This window comes from Gallus gallus, chromosome 4, assembly GCF_016699485.2.
Source record: "Gallus gallus isolate bGalGal1 chromosome 4, bGalGal1.mat.broiler.GRCg7b, whole genome shotgun sequence".
Classification (NCBI taxonomy): domain Eukaryota; kingdom Metazoa; phylum Chordata; class Aves; order Galliformes; family Phasianidae; genus Gallus; species Gallus gallus.
The window spans coordinates 88,784,003-88,796,391 of NC_052535.1; the positions used below are offsets into that span (position 1 = coordinate 88,784,003).

The 12,389-nt window shown below is 44.6% G+C and overlaps 1 protein-coding gene, 1 long non-coding RNA gene and 1 other non-coding gene across 5 annotated transcripts in view; all 3 read left to right on the top strand.

Annotated features, from left to right (window-relative positions):
- ATRN (attractin) overlaps positions 1–12,389 on the top strand; it is a 145,347-nt gene that overhangs the window by 15,706 nt on the left and 117,252 nt on the right. The gene's annotated exons all lie outside the window — the stretch shown is intronic.
- Positions 1,599–5,858, top strand: LOC107053330. Its single transcript, XR_005859805.2, has 2 exons — positions 1,599–3,100; positions 3,799–5,858. It is a non-coding gene; the product is annotated as an uncharacterized LOC107053330 (long non-coding RNA).
- On the top strand, positions 5,885–5,978 carry MIR1654-1 (microRNA 1654-1). The gene has a single exon (NR_035145.1). It is a non-coding gene; the product is annotated as a microRNA 1654-1 (primary transcript).

Below are 12,389 nucleotides of genomic sequence, written 5' to 3' on the forward strand. Positions count from 1 at the left end.
GATCATTGTGGTCCTTTTCAACCCAGGCCATTCCGTGATTCCATGGTTGGGCTTGATGATCTCTGTAGTCTTCTCCAACCTTAATGATTCTATTATTCTAACTTATCCCCCTCGAAAAAAAGACCCAGAAACAGTAATTGGTCTTTGAGTTATTTGCCAGTGTGAAGCTTTTTGTAAGGCAAAGTAAAATAAAAAGGGAGGGAGGGAAAATAAGAATATTGCTTAAAGAACTGTCAGAGTGTCTCGTATACACGTCTGCTCTGATCAGGTGTGGTTTGCTTTTTTTTTTAACTCCTTGTTACTAAAACAAGCTGTTCTGCCCTTATTTTAGGGGTGCTGTTGGAGCTTTCATTGAGGCTTTTTGTGGTTATTGATCAGCAAGTACTCTCACCTGCAGCTATTTCTTATCCACATGAGGAAGGAGTAATATCACTGTATGTCTTGATGGAACATTTCAATTACTGGAGGTGTACTTTGCTGGGCACGTAGTGCTCCTCTTCTCTTGTGATTTGGAAAAATGGAGCTAAGGGCATTTTTTTTTTTTTGCAATGAAGCAATCTCCAATGTATTTTATTTTCTAATTGTTCACATGTCAGTATTTTCCTAAATGGAAAAATGTTTTTGCATTACGCTTCTAGCACTACAGAACAACAGCCTCAAATGGAAATAATTAGAGGCAAATGGTGTGTATGTGCTGTCACTCAGTGTTGGTTGGCATTGACAGCAGGGTGAATGGGGTGTTCTTTTCAGGCCTTGCTTCCCACCAGGGCTTCAAGCACCTTTCCTACCTCCAGTTCACACTTTGACCAAGTCTTAACCTAGGGGGTACAAGAACTTCAGTTGGGATTGTATTATTTTTAATTCAGTCCTAAAATTGGTAGCACAAAGCCATGGTATGGCTATTGACTGGTAATTTTTATGTGAAACTTGCCTGCCTTGCCACTATAAATAAAACACTTACCTTGACAGTGCACCCGTGTTTGGTCAATGGGAAAACACGTCTGAATTAAGCAAGCTCCCAAGTTCTGTGCAGCAAATTAGAGGCAGGACAAGGTTTTGAAGTCTCAGGGCTTGTTTGGCAGAGCAGTATCTGCTTGTTGACAAGTCACAGCGCTGCTCACGTAGAAATAATTCTGTCTCCGGTGCAGTGGGAGTGAAGAGCCCTGGGAATATACCTGGTACACAGTTCACGGTAGACCCATGTGGATTGCAGGCAGGAGGCAGCTCTGAACCGAGCCCGTAATAAATGAATTAACTGTGGCTTTTACTACCTGCTCTCCATGTGTGAATTGCTTATTGATTATGGTGCCAACCTGCGTTAAGAGTATGAAGTCCTTTGCCTTATCGAGGTAGGAAAGTGGCTGTGCAAATAGCATCTAAATTCATTTGGGTTCAGGAGCAAGAGCAAACAGTGGTAGATTTAACCCACGTTCTGTACGAACTCCCTAAAAGTATCTCATTTCCTCCAGAGGGACCTGGACAGGCTGATCGATGGGCTGAGGCCAACAGGATGAAGTTCACTGAGGCCAAGTGTTGGATCCTGCCCTTCTGTCACAGCAACCCCATGAACTGCTACAGGCTTGGGGCAGAGTGCTGCAGAACTGCCTGGGGGGAAAAGAGTCTGGTGGTGTTGGCTGACAGCTGATCATGAGCCAGCAGTGTGCCCAGGTGGCCGAGAAGGCCAACAGCATCCTGGCTTGTGTCAGCAGTAGTGCAACCAGCAGGAGCAGGAGGGTATTGTCCCCTTGTACTGACACAGGTGAGGCTGCACCTCGAGTGCTCCAGTCAGTGTTGGTCTCTCACTACAGGGCAGACATTGAGGCCCTGGGGTTTGTCTGGAGAAGGGCAACAGAGCTGTGAGGGATCTGAAGCACACACAGGTCTTATGGGGAGTGGCTTAGAGAATTGGGATGGTTCAGTCTGGAGAAGGCTGAGGGGAGGAGACATTATGACTGTACAAGTCCCTGAAAAGAGGTTGGAGTGAGATTGGGGTCGACCTCTTCTCCCAGGTAACAGCGATAGGATGAGAGGTGATGTCCTCAAGTTGTATCAGGGAAGGTTCAGGTTGAATAGCAGGAAACATTTCTTCTCCAAAAGAGTGGTAATGCACTGGCACAGGCTGCCAAGGGTGTGATGGAGTCACTGTCCCTGGAGGTGTCCAAAAATAGTGGAGAAGTGGCACTGAGGGATGCTGGCATGGTGGGGATGGGTTAGGATTGGACTTGGTGATCTTTTCCAACCTTAACAATTCTGTGATTCCAACCTGATGCTAAAGGGTGCTGTTGAGAAAGGTCTGGATGGGTGAGTTTAATGATTGCCTTTGGCCCTGTCTGCTCTCCAGGATTTTGTGTGTTTGCTGTCCATGAAACACTTTTGGATTTTACATTATAACAGCTCACTGCACATAGCAGGAAATAAAGGTTCAAGTTAAACTTTTAAATTAATGGCCCGTCTCTTAGAATGCTGAGTGCTCATTATTTATCAGTCTTTCCTTCTTTGGAACACCTGCCCTTCTGACTGGTCATTGAGGAGGAGGAAAAATAAAAAATAATGGTGTGATTTGTTATGTGGTTGATAGTGAGTGTTTAAATACTGCTGATCCCTGCTGCTTTTGAGGTGTTATTGCCCATTAACCCCCATTTGAAACCAGTGGCAAAGGCAGGGCGTGCTGTGTTGTACCTGGGGCAGCAGCTGATTTCTCACCCGTAATATTTAACTAGTGGGGAGTGGTTGATGTGCTTTAATCTTACAGCAAAAAGTTCAGTCCCAGGGAATGCCATCTCCTGGTTTGAGACCTGTTGGATGCTTGGAACACTGCTTGTTAAGCTGGAGGTGGGAAGCATACCCCCTGAGCAAAGCAGATGGAGAATTGGAGTATTTCCACTTTCTCTAAAATAAGGGTTGTAATTAGGGGAACAATTTGACGACAAGCCGGTTCGAACAGACTGGCTTAATCTAAATGAAACCAAAACGCTTTGAGCAAGTTTTGTCTCCCTTCTCCTAAATCAGACTTGAATAAGTAAATGAAGTAATGAGACACAGGAAGCTCAAAATAGTGCTGCAGAGCTCTTGGCAAGCAACAAAGCTTCTATTTCTGCAGGTAGGATAAAGGGGAAAACATTTGGGTCTCCATCCTTGTCCTGCCTTGACTTTGAGTCAGTGTGCAGTGACAGCTCTCCTTCGGCCCTGAGCTCAGGATGGCAGTCTGGAGGGCTGGACAGCCTGGCCTAGTGTTAGATATGGAGGTTGTCAGCCCTGCCTACAGCAGGGGGGTTGGAGCTTGATCCTTGGGGTCCCTCCCAAGCCATTCTATGATTCCTGGCTGCTTTTCTGGGAATTACCTTTGCTTTTTGTTCTCCGGGCAGAACTTGCAGCTCTGTGCACTGTGGTGCAAGAGGACTATAAGGCGACCTGTGCCATACCTGGGGGAGCCCCTCCAGTCCTGGTGCTTGGAGGGGCTCGGATATTGGACATGCAAATTTGAAAATTACAGAGAAAACATTGTATATCTTCTTATTTTATTTTTTTCTGGGTAATTAGAAGCAGTTGCAAGTGAGTCTTGCAGATCATAGCTAAGTTTGTTGAGTCCCCTCTGAAACATCTCTATCATGTCAGCAGTGGTTGCAAGTATCAAGTCTGAAAATGCATCTGCCTGCCTTTAAATTAGAAGACACCAGCCATGTGGCTTCCTGTTTATACTTTGCATAGGTCTTATCGCTGAATCATTAAGGTTAGAAAAGACCTCTAAGGTGATCAAGCCCAACCCATCCCACCATGCTCACTAACCACGTCTCTCAGTGCCAAACCTCCACAGTCTTGAAGACCTTCAGGGATGGTGACTCCACCACTCCCTGGGCAGCCCATTCCAGTGCCTCACCACTCTTGGAGCAGAATTCCATCCTAATATCCAACCTGAACCTCCCCTGGTGTAAGTAGTGGAAGAACAAAATGGTTGCAGGAAACGTGTTCCTCTAATGGCCTGTATCTTTGTATTATGTGTCAAGGAGAGATTTATTACTATGATTGCTTCACTCCTTATCCCTTTTTCTATAAATGAACTCTGGCAGATTAATTTGAAGTGCATCAGACAAGAGGAAATTACTGACCTTATGATGCATTGGTGCCATTCACCTTTAATTGTTGGAACTGCTGGGGTTGAGCACTCGATGTCAGTGAGTTCCACCTTCTACTCCAGAGAACTCCATAGAAGTGCTTCTCTTTCCCCAATCAGGAAGGAATAATTGAAGTCTCATGGCTTATTTTTTGGTAATTTGAAAGCAGGAGGGAGCTTTTTCTTAGAGAGCGTAAGGGTGCTTGTAGTATTACTCTCTCACATTATGTTCTGGGACATCTTGGTGGTGAATAGAGGTAATGAAATGGCAATCATAGAATCATACCATAGAATCATAGAATGGCCTGGGTTGAAAAGGACCATAATGATCATCTAGTTTCAACCCCCTGCTATGTGCAGGGTCACCAACCACTAGAAGCTGCAGCAAGGCAAAAGCATTCCTGTTTTTCTTGACAATAGGAGGAACAGAGTCTACAGAGCAATGCTTTGTGCGAAATATCTCATCAGTGTGAATGTACTGTTCCTATAGATGTTACCAAAATGAGGAAAGAATTTGTGATAACTAAATCTTAAATAATGATGTAAGATTTTTTTTTATCTTTCCCTGAAACGTTTAGTTGAGAAGTGGCCTTTATACCATGCTCAGTTTGGTAGTGAAGTGAGAGGTTATTTCCAAACTTTGCATAGGCAGTGTTGAGCCATTGCCTTTGTTTTTGCTGCTACAAATCTGCTGGGAGCAGATGGAATTTCATTTTTTCCCACTCCTGTCCAAGAATAACTCCTTTTTAAGGCATCTCAGAGGCAGTGGGAAAGGTGCATATGGCAGGTTTGGGGATGGAAATGATGAGTTTTGCAGCTACACCTGCCCTGGGGGTGTTCCATCTTGCTGGATGGCTGCAAGTTCTGCAGACCTGCCACCAAAATGCCCGGAGGATGCCCCCAGTTGCCTTATTTTCTAGATTGACTCCACTGTTCATTATGTAGCTCATCTATTGGGTCAGTTGTACTTTTCTTCAAAACCATTTTCTTTTTAAGGAAAGATTTCATTTCAAGGCCAGGCTGGATGTGGCTCTGGGCAGCCTGGTCTGGTGGTTGGCGACCCTGCACATAGCAGAGGGGTTGAAGCCAGATGAGCACTGTGGTCTTTTTCAACCCAGACCATTCTATGATTCTCTGATCTGTAGATTGAGGCGTTGGCTTACGACAAGAAAAGAAGGAAAATAAGCTTGTGTGCACACCCGCCCGCAGTGCTGAGCAGTCGGTGGGCTGGTGGTTGTGACCCTCCCTGCACTGCCGAGCTGTTCGTAGACAAACTGCTCACGGTGCTAAGGAATGCTAACAGATCCTGGGCTGCAAAGATATTTTGGCATGTCTGTTGCTAAGGCTGCATTGACACAAGCCATAAATTCTGCATTATGTGCAAATTGCTGCCTCGTTTCTAAATTTTCAGCATTAACTCAAAATGGAAAGCTGTTTCGTAGAATCATAGAATGAATCATAGAATGGCCTGGGTTGATGTGGTCAGTGAGCACGGTGGGGTTGGGTTTGGGGATCTTAGAGCTCTTTTCCAACCTCAGTATTCTTTGATTTAACCCCTGTAGCAATGTGAGGGATGCCAGTGTTGAGTCATTGATGCTTGCTGGGCACGGAGAAGATGAGGAACACGTTCAGATGTTTGTAAATCAATCTGTGTCTTCGCATGGAGTGGAGATCGGCTGAGTTATTGGGCACTGTTCACATTTCATTTATTTTCTTAAGCTCTTTAATAAAAAGCGATGGTTTGAGCAGTGTGGGCTTCCTTCATTCTCGCAAGATGTCAGTAGAAAAAATTGAGGCTTGCTGGTGGAGGGAGCTGAGCATGGCTCAATCACTATTACCAGCAGTAGAAGTTTTGATTTAAGGGATCGAGGTGAATTCATCAAATCTACGTCAACTCTGGCCTTTTTTCTCTATTCATTAAGCCAGAATCACAGAACTGTAGGGGTTGGAAGTGACCTCTGGAGATCCTCCAGTCCAACTCCCCTCCTGAAGCAGTTCCCTACAGCAGGTTGCTGAGGAAGCATCCAGGTGGGTTTGGATACATCCAAAGAAGAGTCCCCCACCTCTCTGGGCAGCTGTACCAAGGCTGTACCACTCCCAAGGGAGAGAAGCTGTTCCCTATGGTCAGATGAAGCTTCCTGGGTTCCAGTCTGTGCCTGGTGCCCCTTGTCCTGTAGCTCTGTGTTTCAGTATAGACTCTAACAGTGGGCTTCCATCTACTGGGTGTGAAAAGCATCGTATCAAAAACTGTTTCTCTACAGTGGCAAATAAACAAGGGATTCTCACAGCCCATTCATAGAGTTCATCTTTCAGAGGATTTTCGGGAGTTTTTTAACGTTCCCTAATAAAAATCCACATGCAGGAACATTTGCACATCTGGATTTCTTCACAGTTGTGCTTCACGGACCTTTTAAGCAGCAAGATTTCTTTCACAGTTGAACACACAGGTTGGTGTTAATACACGGATGTGCTAGAGTTGCATTTTCGTAAGAAATTACTTCTCTATGTGCTTTTTTCCTACTTTGTTTTCCATGTGTGTGCATCTGGTTGATCCTTTTATTCTTTTATTATTTATTCTACCTTTTATTCTTTAAGGTAATGCATGTGAAGGGAAGTTTTGAAGCCAACCATATCCTCATACAACACAGACGTACACACTTTAGGGGACTGCTTTTTCCTCTCAAGCTTAAGTTTAATGCTCAGTGCTGATTTGGGCTCCCGTGAATGTTGTGCTATTCCTGCTACATGTGGCATCCTGGAGAACCCTTGGCTTATTAGAATTCTCATAATGGTATAAATAGGCTTTCAGACATACTATTAATCCGTTTCATTTATAAACAGAGTTTTCTTCCGAGTTTGTTTTTGGATGCTTAACTGTCAAATGCTGCGTTTGTGCATCACTGATGCCAAGGACTGAAACCTGTGCAGCCTCCTGCATGTTATCAGTGTAAGAGCTCTTGTGAATATTCAGTAAAAGCAGCAAGCAAATCAATGTAAACAAATTCAGGCTGCCCCAAGCACGCGTTCCAGCCTGGATTCCTCTTTTCCAATCGATCTCCTGCACTTTGCATGACCTTTTCCATGACACTGCAGCCAAAAGGCTGCTTTAAATTTGATGGGGGTTGGCATTGTGTAGGTTCACAAAACCTTTTCTGCATCTTAGGACATCTGTATTTTATTTCTTTTGTGATCTACACCTACATATCTGCATCAAAATCCTTTTTTCAGCTCAGAACCAAATGGATGTTAGCCTTTACCCCAAACTGTTTGCTAACTTGTTTGAGTCGTATTATTTTATTTTTCTTTTAGGGAACATTTCCCAGCAGGTAATGTCGCTTGGAAATTTTTGTGTGTCAGGATGAAATAAAAGGAATTATTTCTATCCCTATTAGGAAAGTGGGTCGGGTTGTGATATTTATTTATAGAATCTCTCAATATTTTCATTTTCCTTTTTTTGCCACAAATGACTGATCTTTGGCTTTAGCTTTCTGTATGTGCTGCTGCTGGTTGCTGCGCTCTGCATCTGGCCTAGAAATCAACAGTGCTGGATGTGGGCAAGCTTGCAGCTGGACTGAAAGGGACCTGAAAGGTGAGGGTCTTCTGCTCCATGGGGGTGACCTTAAACTCCTTTCATTTCAGTGTGCCACTGGCTGGAAGCTGAAGGCAGCAGCTCAGCCCGATTTCATTCACAGTACAGTACATGTGCCACCAACGGGCTCTTTTTCCTGAGCTTAAGAATAGGAACAGTGACTTGAGAGCTTATTGAAGTAGAGTGTTCTTCAGTTGGGAGAGAATATTGATGCATCTGTGGCTCACCTGGAAGAGGGTTGGTGGCCCTGCCTACAGCAGTGGGGTTGGAGCTTGATGATCCTTGAGGTCCTTTCCAACCCAAGCCCATTCTATGATTCTATAGTCATTCATGTTTCCTTAAGCCTTTGAGCTAGCAAGATCTTGACTGATTTCTGTAGGTATCCTAACTTGGTTTAAAATTCTGCCTAGACAAGACGTGTGTGTGGGTTTGTTTCTGTTACAATTACACAGATTGTGTTTTACCCTTACACAAGTTAGGGCTCCTGGATGGATGGACTCACTGATAAAAGCAGAAATTCTTGATTTAGAATTTTGCCTAGAATTAACTCCATCTTTATTTTCTAATCAGAATTTAAGTAGTACGATGCTTTATTTTTTTATGTACTTTCCTCCAGAATGGGATGATGAATTTAGATAATAAAGCACTTGGGTTGGATATGAGGAAACATTTCATCTCTAAAAGAATAATCAGGCACTGGCACAGCTGCCCATGGAGTGGTGGGGTCACCATCCCTGGAGGTGTTCCAGAACTGTGGGAATGTGGCACTGAGGGATGTGATTATGGGCATGGTGGGATGGGTTGGGCTTGGGGATCTTAGAAGTCTTTGCTAACCTGAATGGATTCTCTGATTCTGCCCTCACCCCCTTAGTTTACGTTGGATACCTTGTGTATTACATGAAGCCAGGCAGGATCTTGGATAATGCAGTGCATTTGTTTGATCATCCAGTGGCAGACCTTGAAGAGACCTGTCTGGCTCGGGAGCTCTTTCATCATCAGCCTTTGATGATTCTCTTTGAATAGTGCTCTTTCTCCGTACTTTCCTCTTACAAGGAGCTCAGTTTGGGGTGATGCTGAAGCAATTAGTGTGAGGCGAGACTGCTTGTGAAAGCTCTTGGCCAAAGGCTGTAAGGAATCATTCTGTGGTTGCGTGCAAGTGAAAAAGGGTTGGTTATCTTCCTTTTCTTCTGCCAAGTTAGATGCTGTGTGATGCACCAGCTCTGTTTGTTACTGCTACAATCCAGCAGTCTCCAGGCCCACCGGCGAATGATGGGAGTTGAGTTGTTTCAGGCAGGGTGAAAGCTTGCAGCTAGATTATCTTCATTTCAAAGAAGTAGGCCAGGAGCCAATAAATGGGTTTGTGAACAGATGGGGAAAGCATAGAGTAACTGTTAGACCAGCTTCATAGACAACTGCTGGAGCCGACACCGCCTGCACGGCTCTCATCTCAGGTACAAGAGCTGGGTGAAGGTTGGCTTCAGAAAGAGGAATCCAAGTGGCCTTTCAACATGGAAATATTTCCACATACAATACAGGCACCAGAGAGAGTGTTTTGAAAACAAGCACTGAGTCAAGATTGGGATCACAGAATCACTGAATGGTTGGTGTTGAGCTGTGGAGGCAGAGATGGGTGTCTGGATAATAGTGACAACAGAGCAAAGCTGCAGAAATCTGCTCCTCCAAGATACTGCTTATTTAAAGAAGAGGATTCTATGGGATAACAATGATATTGTGTTGTTTGTTTTTTTTTTTCCCCTCAGTCAATTCGAATGGGGAGAATTGGTAGGATTCGAATTTACACTGCAGCTTGGATGTTCAGGTCAACAGAGACCCAAGCTCATGCACTGAACAGAGCCATGTGCTGTCTGAGATGGGGCTGGAAATAAAGGTAGAAGGATAGGAAATACAGATAGATAAGAATCTAAACATGAGATGACCTCAATTTGACTTCAGTTGCTGGACCAGTTTAGGAGCTAGAACATCAGCTGGAGCTATAGCATGTTCCTAATGCCGTTGTTACTGCAGTGTCTGTAACCTGTGCTTGTGCAACAGTGCTGAAGTGGTGATGTCTTTTGGGATCTGGCATGGATTTTCAGTGCTTGGATTGGCTTTGGAGGAGGGTAATCAACTTCATTGTTTCTGTTGTCTTGAATGATGACTTGGGTAATTTGGTGTCTTGTTGTGCAATTTCTTGATAGATTTAATTTCCTTAGCCTGCAAATAGAAGTTGTTAAGTAAGAGAGGAAGCAAATGTCTTTCATAAAGAAGAGTTGAATCATAGAATCCTAGAATGTCCTGGGTTGAAAAGGACCACAATGATCATCTGGTTTCAACCCCCCTGCTATGTGCAGGGTTGCCAACTACCAGACCAGGCCTGGTCTTGAATGCCTCCAGGGATGGGGCATCCACAACCTCCTTGGATTGTAATGAAGAATGACCTTTGATGAGCGGTAGGACACTTTGGGTTTTGGGATGCTCTTCTGGAAGAGAGGGGTGGGGCATCAATAACCTCCTTGGGCAACCTGTTCCAGTGTGTCACCACCCTTTAAGTGAAAAATTTCCTCCTAATATCTCACCTAAACCTCCCCTGTCTCAGTTTAAAACCATGTTTAAAACACATTGAAGTGAGTTTTCGGATGAAATAGCATTGAAATTCCTTCCCTCTGCTGGCAGGAGAGCTGATTGGACATATAAAACTGGAAGGGAATAGTGAGACAACTGGCAGGGAATGCACGTTTGGGTTGGTTTTTTTGGGCTAAGGAGGAGACATGGCTTGAGACCAGCCCTGATGCTGAAAGCAGGCCAGGGCAGCGGCACGAGGCAGCCCCAAATGGGACCACATTGGGGGGCATTTGTTTTTGAAGACAACGGAAGAGCAGAAGTCAGGAATGGGAGCCTGGTGCCAATCATAGAGGGGCAGTGTTGGAAAATAACTTGGTTTCTAGCTTGGTGACTTAATGACTTTTAAGCCTGTAGGAGATTTTGTGCTTACTGATCTCTCCTAGGCTGCAGGCACAGACTCAGGCTTGTTTGGAGCTCAGCATCTCATCGCATTGAGGCAGATATTTCATTAACAAAGGGATTTAGCATCAGTGGCTGTGTGGATACCTTTCACCTGCTGTAATTTCTCTGACTCTCCTCTCAGACCTTGCTGGGCTTTTCAGGCTCTGCCCTTACGTCTGATCAGCAGCCAGGAAATCACCTCTCCTATCTTAGAAATGTCCCACGGAAGGGCAGAGCTAACCTCTCCTTTGAAGAAACTGTGTTGTGCCTGTCTTAAATTAACTGTGTCAGTCACTGTGTTTTGTGGTTTGTTTTTTTTTTTTTTTTGAAGCAAGACAGCTCTTTACCCTCAGTTTAGCAGAACCGTGGAAGGCAGGATGAAGCCATTAAGTGCAGAGGGTGCTTGTTCCTCTTTCACCTCCTTGCCATAGGGAGACAGGCAGAGAAGCACGGAGAGTTCAGATGGCTGTTGAGGAATGTCGCCATCTCCCAGTGATGGAGAACGCAGTCTGGGCTTCTTGAAGTTCACACCCTGGAGTGCTGGAAATCACAGGTAGAGCTGTCTTGAACCCATTGCAGAAATGGTAACAGCATGGAGGACTGACAGCAAAAGCTTTGGGAGAACAAACTCTTGCATGAGTTTGCCCACCATGAGGAGAGATGAGCAGAACTGGGAGGAACTTCTGTGAACACATGGACTTGGCAGTGCACTTTGGTTGGGTACCAGTTAGATTAAATCCTTATCAGACTTGATTTGGCAGTAATGCCCTCTGTGCGAGACCTGGCGTGGAAGAGTGATTTTGCTTAAGCTTTACCTGTGGTGTGGGGATCTTAGGTGTTAGAAATTCTTGAAGTGCATGCATAGATGTTGTTTCTTTCTTTATTTCATAGAATCACAGAATAATAGAATGGCCTGGGTTGAAAAGGGCCATAATGATCATCCAGTTTCAACCTGCCTGCTATGTGCAGGGCCGTCAACCACCAGACCAGGCTGCCCAGAGCCACATCCAGCCTGGCCTTGAATGCCTCCAGGGATGGGGCATCCACAACCTCCTTGGGCAACCTGTTCCAGTGTGTCACCACCCTCTGAGTGAAAAACTTCCTCCTAACATCTAACCCAAACCTCCCGTCTCAGTTTAAAACCGTTTCATCCTACATGTGGCTAATTGCTTTCCATGCCCATACACTGGGACATGTAGGAAACCATAGGATATATCAGTGTGTGGTTTTTGTGTTTACTTGGTGTTCTTTTAGAAAATGAACAAAGCTAAGTTGTTAATCAATTCAGCGTAGGATGCCATTGTTCTATAATAGGCTGTAGCAGCCCTCTCTTTATTGGATGCAACTTCAAATTTACCCGAGACAATGGCTTCTAATTGTGGTGTTCTTGGAGAACAGAGGAGGGAGGAGGAAAACTCACTGTGTGCATCAGTCTCTAGTTTTAGCTACTTCAAAATTAGGATGAGCAATTGGTTTTTGGGGTGTTTTTTTCTCTTTTTAGCAGAAGGGCTCTCCGGTTGGAATGCTGGAGTTTTTCTGTCATGCTGTAAGCAATGGAAACCAATGAGGTCTGCTGAGAATCTCAGGCAAAATTAAATATGTTCAACACTTCACTGCCAGCATGTAGTGTACCTTTAATGTTGCAGTGTATTGGAAGAAATACAGAATTTGGGTGGTACTGTGTGG